A 9,007-nucleotide genomic window follows, 5' to 3' on the forward strand; every position below is an offset into this window, starting at 1 on the left:
GATGTAAAGAGTGTTTCTTCAGAATTAGGAAAGTCAGGAGGGTGTCCGGCTGTGCAGGCTAGCCCGGCCACTATAAGGGTGACCGGGGGGTCCATGCAGGGTGTTGTTGGTCCTAGATTGTGGGGAGAGGCTCAAAACCTGGTCACCTCCTCTGCCGACGTACAACAGCCGGAGTCTAGGGATGGGAGGGCTTGTCCAGAAAGGGATGCTGTGGGGATGATTGCCCCCCCATCTGGTGCTATGGTTAGTGGTGCTGCGTCTTCAGATGGTTTTGGTGGAGATGCTGCATTATCTACACATAATAGGACTGGTGCCCAGGAACAGGCCAGGGCTGATGTTGCCGTAGTGTGGGGTGTGGTGGGGGCTGTGTCTGACCCATCTCCCCTCCCGGTGGTGCCTGGCCCCAAAAGTTATGCTGGAGCGGTTACCGGGGGGGGGGGGGGGGGCAGAGAGGCCTTCTTCCCGTGGGGCTGGACAGGGAAATTTACAGCGGTGTCTCTTGGAGGCCCTGAGGCGGGGAGAAAAGACGGCCAATATAGAGGGTGAGCAGGTTAACCTCGAGTTCTGGATCCAGCGGCATGGACTTGGGGCCTTCTGAGAGAATAGAGGGAATTGGTCGCTCCCAACAAGCGGGCCATCAGGGGCCAGAAGGAATGTAGTCCGTCTTCGGCATATAGGTAGCAGAGATACATGCCCAAAACGGGGGAAGGTGGTTGAGCTCCTGCTGAATATGGGCTTCAGGGCATATGACATCTTTGCCCTGATCCATCCTTTTGGCACCTCGGAGTTTGATATCAGCTTTGTTCGGTCAGAAGGTCTTGAACTTTTCTGGTCGAATTATGAGCTGGTTCAGACTAGGCCCGACTGGCGGGATTTCGTGGTGATTCCCGTTTCCCGCCAGGACACGGTGAAGTCAGTGACCGTTTTAACCCATAATGAGTCACTGTCGTTCATTGACATCATGACCTGGATAGCTCGTTACGGGGAGGTGCAGGGCAACCCCACAAAGAACCGTGACGAGTACGGCATCTGGTCTGGAGCCTGGACTTTCCTGGTGAAATTGAAGCGGTCCGGAAACTCTGTTACCCACATTCCCTCCTCTGCTTTCTTGGGAAAAGATAGGATCCTGGCCTTTTACCAGGGGCAGCCGAAGGTCTGTCACAAGTGCGGTGACCCCACACATTTCAGTGCGGCATGTACCAAAGTGATGTGTACATTGTGTGGGGGAGAGGGTCACCATGCCGCCTCGAGTACGGACATTCGCTGCAACCTGTGTGGTGTCCTAGGACACCCCTTCAGTCGCTGTCCTCAGCGTGCCCGTGCTGATGTTGCTCCTGATCCGACTGGGGTACCCCGGGGCAGCGGGGCCTCAGCTGGAGAGGGAGTGGGCGGAATTAGGGGGTCTGGAGGTCCGGTGATGGAAAAAGGTGGAAGAGTAAGACCAGATACCCCCCACCAGATATCCCGAAAGGAGGCAGGGGAAGGGGGGGAATCCAGTAGGATGACCTTGGTCCCTGTTTCCCAAGGGCCAGTGACCACCTCTGAGGACATAAGGGGCAGCGATTTGGAGGAAGAGGTCAGGAGACTGGCGAGAGAGGAGGACGAAAGGTCCAGTTCCCTATCAAGTTCCCATCCAGAAGAGAGTGTAGATGAGGAGAGTAGGGAATGGCAAAAGGAAAAACGTAAGAAGGGTAAACAGAATAAAAAGAAGGGGAAAAAGAAATCTTCTCCCCCTCCAGGTCAGATGCTAAAGGAGGGCCAAACCGGCTCCCTTCTGGTCATCTTAACAAACCGCTTTCAGACTCTGGAAGGAGGCGACCCTGAATCCTCCTCATTAGAGGAGGAGGAGGTGGGGGAGCCAAGGAATAGAGTAGTGCCGGTGGGGGACGTCGCTCCCCTCCCCCCTGGGGGGCCACAAGTTCCTCCGGGGGTTAGGGGAGACTCAGTGCCACGGGACAAAGGTGACGGCTCCTCTCCGAATCTGGAGGGGGGTTCGCAAAAAGAAATAAACAATCATGTAAAAAATATAAATATTGTAGAAATGGATATGTCGGAGTGTTTAAAAAGGGGTGGTAGGGATTCTGGTGGGGAATCGGGTAATGTAAAGAAGAGAGCTGTCCAACTCGATCACCCTTGATGGCGGCACTCACCCCGTTGACGTTGGCGACCATTAATGTCGCTAGCATTAAGTCTGATATGGCTCGCTTTATGGCCTTTGATTTATTTCAGCCGGAATGAAGCTGATATTTTGTTTTTGCAAGAGACCAGGCTAACAGACCTGGCCAGTATCCATAAAGCAAAGAGGGAGTGGACGCATGGGCCCTCCTATTGGTCTCTTGCGGCCGAACCATATAGCGGGGTGGCGGTTCTTTTTAAAACCGCGGCGGTTGAATGCAGACGGGTAATCGAGGTGGAAATGGGGAGGTGCTTGGTCTTGGACGTCCTTATGAGAGGTCAAGAGCTTCGGCTCATAAATATTTATGGTCCTCAGAGCAAGAACGAGAGGAAGGACCTCTTCATAAGGATCAAGCCCTTTCTTTTTACGAGTCGACTGGTGATCTTTGGTGGAGACTTCAATAATGTCTCGAGGCTCTGTGATAGGGGAGGTGCCAGAGACAAGTTGGCTTACGACAGCGTCGCCTTGAATAATATAGTGAGTGAGGCTCGCCTGGTGGATGTCCACATTCGGCACACCACAGGCGACACGGGGTTCACTTTTTATAGAGGTAGTTGTAGATCTAGAATAGATAGGTTTTATTTAAAGGAGGAGGCTGTCTCCTCACCAATTCTGGTGGTGGAGGTGGAATTCTCTGATCACTGTTTAATTATGTTTTCTCTGAATGTTTCAGAAACCCCTCGGATGGGAAGAGGTTTATGGAAGTTAAATTCGGCACTCCTGGAGGAGGTGGAAATAAGACAGTCCTTTGAGGATTTTCTGCAGAGCCAGCTTCCACTGATGGGCCTTTGTAACAGTAAGTCAGAGTGGTGGGAGATCTTCAAGAAACGGGTTGCAAAATATTTCCGTGAGCTCTCAAACCTCAGAAGTTTGACCCAGTACCGTTTATATCAAGCTTTGAGGAGGAAACTCAAGCAAATTGTCTCGACTGGGGGCAGCCGTGAGGAGGCCTCCAGGGTGAAAGCCTTGCTGAAGGGATGTCAGTATGATAGGCACACAGCTTTAGTTTTTGAGAGGGATTTAAGGAAATTCCGCTCGCCCGACCCCTACAGAAACTGTAAGTTGTCAGTGAATAGTAGGTTGGTAACGGGTCTGGTTGATAGTACAGGATCTCTGAAAAGGTCCAGTTCAGGGATCCTGGAGGTCGTCAGATCTTTCTACTCACACCTTTTGGCAAGGAAGGATCTAGATCGCGTCAAGATGTCGGCTTTCCTGGCTGATACCATCCCTGAGCAGGGGGTGGCGTCGTCGCTTGACATTTTGACAGAACCGATCAGGGAAAAGGAAGTGAGACTGGCCTTTGATGGGCTTGCGCTCAAGAAAACGCCAGGTCCGGATGGCCTAACATCCGAGTTTTATAAGACCTTTAAGGAGCTGTTGGCTCCCCTGTTGACCGAGATAATTAATGAATGTCTATCCTCGGGCATTCTGCCAGAGTCAATGAGGAGGTCGGCCCTGATCATTTTGTCAAAGGGTAAAGATCCATCCCAGATTGAGAATTGCCATCCCATAGCGCTTCTCAATACGGACCGGAAGGTTCTTGCAAAGATCATTTTTAACAGGCTGGTGCATTTCGCACCCAAACTACTTTCGGGGGACCAGCACTACTCTGTTCCTGGCCAAAGTACTTTTAGTGCTGTACTGGGTGTCCGGGAGGCTGGGGAACAGGGTAGGGCCAGTAATTGGAAAGTGTTCTTGCTGTCCTTGGATCAGGCCAAGGCATTGATAGGGTTGACCATGAGTACCTCTGGTCAGTCCTTCTGAGATACGGTTTACCAATAGGGTTTATTGATTGGCTTAAAGTTTTGTATGCAGGGGCTGAGAGTTTCCTGCTGGTGAACGGTTGGGTCGGGCGCCCCTTTGGGGTAGGGTCTGGTGTCCGCCAGGGTTGTCCTTTGAGCCTGTTGCTATATGTGTTCGCAATTGACCCCTTTTTAAGGCGGTTGAGTGGCGGACCATTGGTGGAGGTCGGGATGGGCCTGGTGGGGCCGGAGTCTGCACTTAGGGTGGTGGCCTACGCTGAAAATGTCACTGTCTTTGTCTCGTCCAAGGAGGAGGCTGGATGGGTGATGTCGGAGGTGGTTAGGTATTCGGAGGCTTCCGGATCCCGAGTCAATTGGGACAAGTGTGAAAGTCTCTGGCTGGGGGAAGGAGATCCTGATTTCAGTCTCCCGGACACTCTCCCGGAGCCTCAAGAATTTGCAAAAGTTTTAGGCATCCAATTTGGCCAGGGTGATTACCCAGGGAGAAATTGGGACGGTAAACTGAAAGATGCCAGTCAGAAGGTTGACCAGTGGAAGGGATGGTCTTTGTCCCTGAGAGAAAGGGTTAGCCTTATCAAGACTTTCCTGCTCCCATTGTTAATCTATTTGGGCAGTGTATGTATCTTGCCGGAGCCTCTCTGGACACGGGTCTATAGTCTGTTCTTCCAGCTGTTGTGGGGGAGCAGACTGAACCTAGTAAAGAGGGAGGTCACATACCGCACAAGGAGACTAGGGGGGTTGTGTATGGTCAACCCCGTGGTATTCCTAGTGAATACCTTTCTTAAAACCAATATAGCAAACTTCTGGAATACAGGAAGGGCTCCTTTGTGGGTAGTCTCCTCTAAGGCATGGTTTCAGCCTTTCTTCCAGGAATGGGAGACAGGAGGGCATTTGAAAGATTTTCGTTCAACCCATGGACATCTCCCGGCTTACGTTGCGCTGGTTCTGAAGGTCATCCGTCTCTGAGGCTTGGGGGCTGAGGAGATTAGGACTCTGTCAAGGAGGTTCCTTGACAACAGGGTTCTGGTCACCCGCTTCCAAAATCCACTGGCCCTGAGGGACTGCCCAGGTCAGGACCTAGAGGTAGGGTTAGTTTTGTTAAATTCAGTAAGGGTCCCATTGAAGTTTTGGGATTTGGCCTGGCGCTCCTTCCATGGTATGTTGTATGTGAGGGATAACTGGAAGTACAGAAAGGTGGAAGAGAGGGACTGTCCCCGGGAGGAGTGTGGCTCTGTAGTGGAAACTATGGAGCATTTCTTACTTCAGTGTCCCTTTAATACAGAGGTCTATAGAAGGGTAGGGGCTTCCATCGGTTGGCCTAGGCTGGCTGTCCTCTCCTATCCTGAGTGGGCCTATGGGGCATTCAGAGATCTGGGTGGACGGGACAGGTGCACATTATATCTAGTTAGTCTAGTGGTTAGGTACTACACGTGGCACGCGCGGTGTTTAGTTTCGACGCGTCAAAAAAATCCTCCCTGTGGATGTGGTGTGTAGGGACATCCTCGGTGACCTGGTGAAGGTGCGTTCTTTGGAGTTCAACAGGTTGGGTGCACTCAGGACCTCTCGCCTATGGAGGGGTCTTTCTTTTGGAGTGCCCTAGCCTGGGGTCTCCTTTCCCGGTGATGGGCTAATTTTATTCTATTCACTTGATAGCTTTTTGTTTTAGTAAATAGAGGAAGAAAAGAGGGCTTGTAAGCACTGAACTTGAGCTTCTTAATGGTATAAGGTGTGCGGTATGTAGGGTATAAGGTGTATGGTATGTAGGGTATAAGGTGTGTGGTATGTAGGGTATAAGGTGTGTGGTATGTAGGGTATACGGTGTGCGGTATGTAGGGTATAAGGTGTGTGGTATGTAGGGTATAAGGTGTGCGGTATGTAGGGTATAAGGTGTGTGGTGTGTAGGGTATAAGGTGTGTGGTATGTAGGGTATAAGGTGTGTGGTATGTAGGGTATAAGGTGTGTGGTATGTAGGGTATAAGGTGTATGGTATGTAGGGTATAAGGTGTGTGGTATGTAGGGTATAAGGTGTGCGGTATGTAGGGTATAAGGTGTGTGGTATGTAGGGTATAAGGTGTGCGGTATGTAGGGTATAAGGTGTATGGTATGTAGGGTATAAGGTGTGTGGTGTGTAGGGTATAAGGTGTGTGGTATGTAGGGTATAAGGTGTGTGGTATGTAGGGTATAAGGTGTATGGTATGTAGGGTATAAGGTGTGTGGTATGTAGGGTATAAGGTGTGCGGTGTGTAGGGTATAAGGTGTGTGGTATGTAGGGTATAAGGTGTGTGGTATGTAGGGTATAAGGTGTATGGTGTGTAGGGTATAAGGTGTATGGTATGTAGGGTATAAGGTGTGTGGTATGTAGGGTATAAGGTGTGCGGTATGTAGGGTATAAGGTGTGCGGTATGTAGGGTATAAGGTGTGTGGTATGTAGGGTATAGGGTGTGTGGTATGTAGGGTATAAGGTGTGTGGTATGTAGGGTATAAGGTGTGCGGTATGTAGGGTATAAGGTGTGTGGTATGTAGGGTATAGGGTGTGTGGTATGTAGGGTATAAGGTGTGTGGTATGTAGGGTATAAGGTGTGTGGTATGTAGGGTATAAGGTGTGTGGTATGTAGGGTATAAGGTGTGTGGTATGTAGGGTATAAGGTGTGCGGTATGTAGGGTATAAGGTGTCTGGTATGTAGGGTATAAGGTGTGTGGTATGTAGGGTATAAGGTGTATGGTATGTAGGGTATAAGGTGTGCGGTATGTAGGGTATAAGGTGTGTGGTATGTAGGGTATAAGGTGTGTGGTATGTAGGGTATAAGGTGTATGGTATGTAGGGTATAAGGTGCGGTGTGTAGGGTATAAGGTGTGTGGTATGTAGGGTATAAGGTGTGTGGTATGTAGGGTATAAGGTGTGTGGTATGTAGGGTATAAGGTGTGTGGTATGTAGGGTATAAGGTGTATGGTATGTAGGGCATAAGGTGTATGGTATGTAGGGTATAAGCTGTGTGGTATGTGGGGTATAAGGTGTGCGGTATGTAGGGTATAATGTGTGTGGTATGTAGGGTATAAGGTGTGTGGTATGTAGGGTATAAGGTGTGTGGTATGTAGGGTATAAGGTGTATGGTATGTAGGGTATAAGGTGTATGGTGTGTAGGGTATAAGGTGTATGGTGTGTGGTATGTAGGGTATAAGGTGTATGGTATGTAGGGTATAAGGTGTGTGCGGTGTGTAGGGTATAAGGTGTGTGGTATGTAGGGTATAAGGTGTGTGGTATGTAGGGTATAAGGTGTATGGTGTGTAGGGTATAAGGTGTGTGGTATGTAGGGTATAAGGTGTGTGGTATGTAGGGTATAAGGTGTGCGGTATGTAGGGTATAAGGTGTGTGGTATGTAGGGTATAAGGTGTGTGGTATGTAGGGTATAAGGTGTGTGATATCTAGGGTATAAGGTGTGTGGTATGTAGGGTATAAGGTGTGTGGTATGTAGGGTATAAGGTGTGTGGTATGTAGGGTATAAGGTGTATGGTATGTAGGGTATAAGGTGTGCGGTGTGTAGGGTATATGGTGTATGGTGTGTAGGGTATAAGGTGTATGGTATGTAGGGTATAAGGTGTGTGGTATGTAGGGTATAAGGTGTGTGGTATGTAGGGTATAAGGTGTGTGGTATGTAGGGTATAAGGTGTGTGGTATGTAGGGTATAAGGTGTGCGGTATGTAGGGTATAAGGTGTATGGTGTGTAGGGTATAAGGTGTGTGGTATGTAGGGTATAAGGTGTGTGGTATATAGGGTATAAGGTGTATGGTATGTAGGGTATAAGGTGTGTGGTATGTAGGGTATAAGGTGTGTGGTGTGTAGGGTATAAGGTGTATGATGTGTAGGGTATAAGGTGTGGTATGTAGGGTATAAGGTGTGTGGTATGTAGGGTATAAGGTGTGTGGTATGTAGGGTATAAGGTGTGCGGTATGTAGGGTATAAGGTGTATGGTATGTAGGGTATAAGGTGTGCGGTATGTAGGGTATAAGGTGTGCGGTATGTAGGGTATAAGGTGTGTGGTATGTAGGGTATAAGGTGTATGGTATGTAGGGTATAAGGTGTGCGGTATGTAGGGTATAAGGTGTGTGGTATGTAGGGTATAAGGTGTGTGGTATGTAGGGTATAAGGTGTGCGGTATGTAGGGTATAAGGTGTGTGGTATGTAGGGTATAAGGTGTGTGGTATGTAGGGTATAAGGTGTGCGGTATGTAGGGTATAAGGTGTGTGGTGTGTAGGGTATAAGGTGTGTGGTATGTAGGGTATAAGGTGTGTGGTATGTAGGGTATAAGGTGTGTGGTGTGTAGGGTATAAGGTGTGTGGTATGTAGGGTATAAGGTGTATGGTATGTAGGGTATAAGGTGTGTGGTATGTAGGGTATAAGGTGTGCGGTATGTAGGGTATAAGGTGTGCGGTATGTAGGGTATAAGGTGTGCGGTGTGTAGGGTATAAGGTGTGTGGTATGTAGGGTATAAGGTGTATGGTATGTAGGGTATAAGGTGTGCGGTATGTAGGGTATAAGGTGTGCGGTATGTAGGGTATAAGGTGTGTGGTATGTAGGGTATAAGGTGTATGGTATGTAGGGTATAAGGTGTGCGGTATGTAGGGTATAAGGTGTGTGGTATGTAGGGTATAAGGTGTATGGTATGTAGGGTATAAGGTGTATGGTATGTAGGGTATAAGGTGCGGTATGTAGGGTATAAGGTGTGTGGTGTGTAGGGTATAAGGTGTGCGGTATGTAGGGTATAAGGTGTGTGGTATGTAGGGTATAAGGTGTGTGGTGTGTAGGGTATAAGGTGTGTGGTGTGTAGGGTATAAGGTGTGCGGTATGTAGGGTATAAGGTGTGCGGTATGTAGGGTATAAGGTGTGTGGTATGTAGGGTATAAGGTGTGCGGTATGTAGGGTATAAGGTGTGCGGTATGTAGGGTATAAGGTGTGTGGTATGTAGGGTATAAGGTGTGTGGTATGTAGGGTATAAGGTGTGTGGTATGTAGGGTATAAGGTGTGCGGTATGTAGGGTATAAGGTGTGTGGTGTGTAGGGTATAAGGTGT

Source organism: Eleutherodactylus coqui, chromosome 10 (assembly GCF_035609145.1).
Source record: "Eleutherodactylus coqui strain aEleCoq1 chromosome 10, aEleCoq1.hap1, whole genome shotgun sequence".
NCBI lineage: Eukaryota > Metazoa > Chordata > Amphibia > Anura > Eleutherodactylidae > Eleutherodactylus > Eleutherodactylus coqui.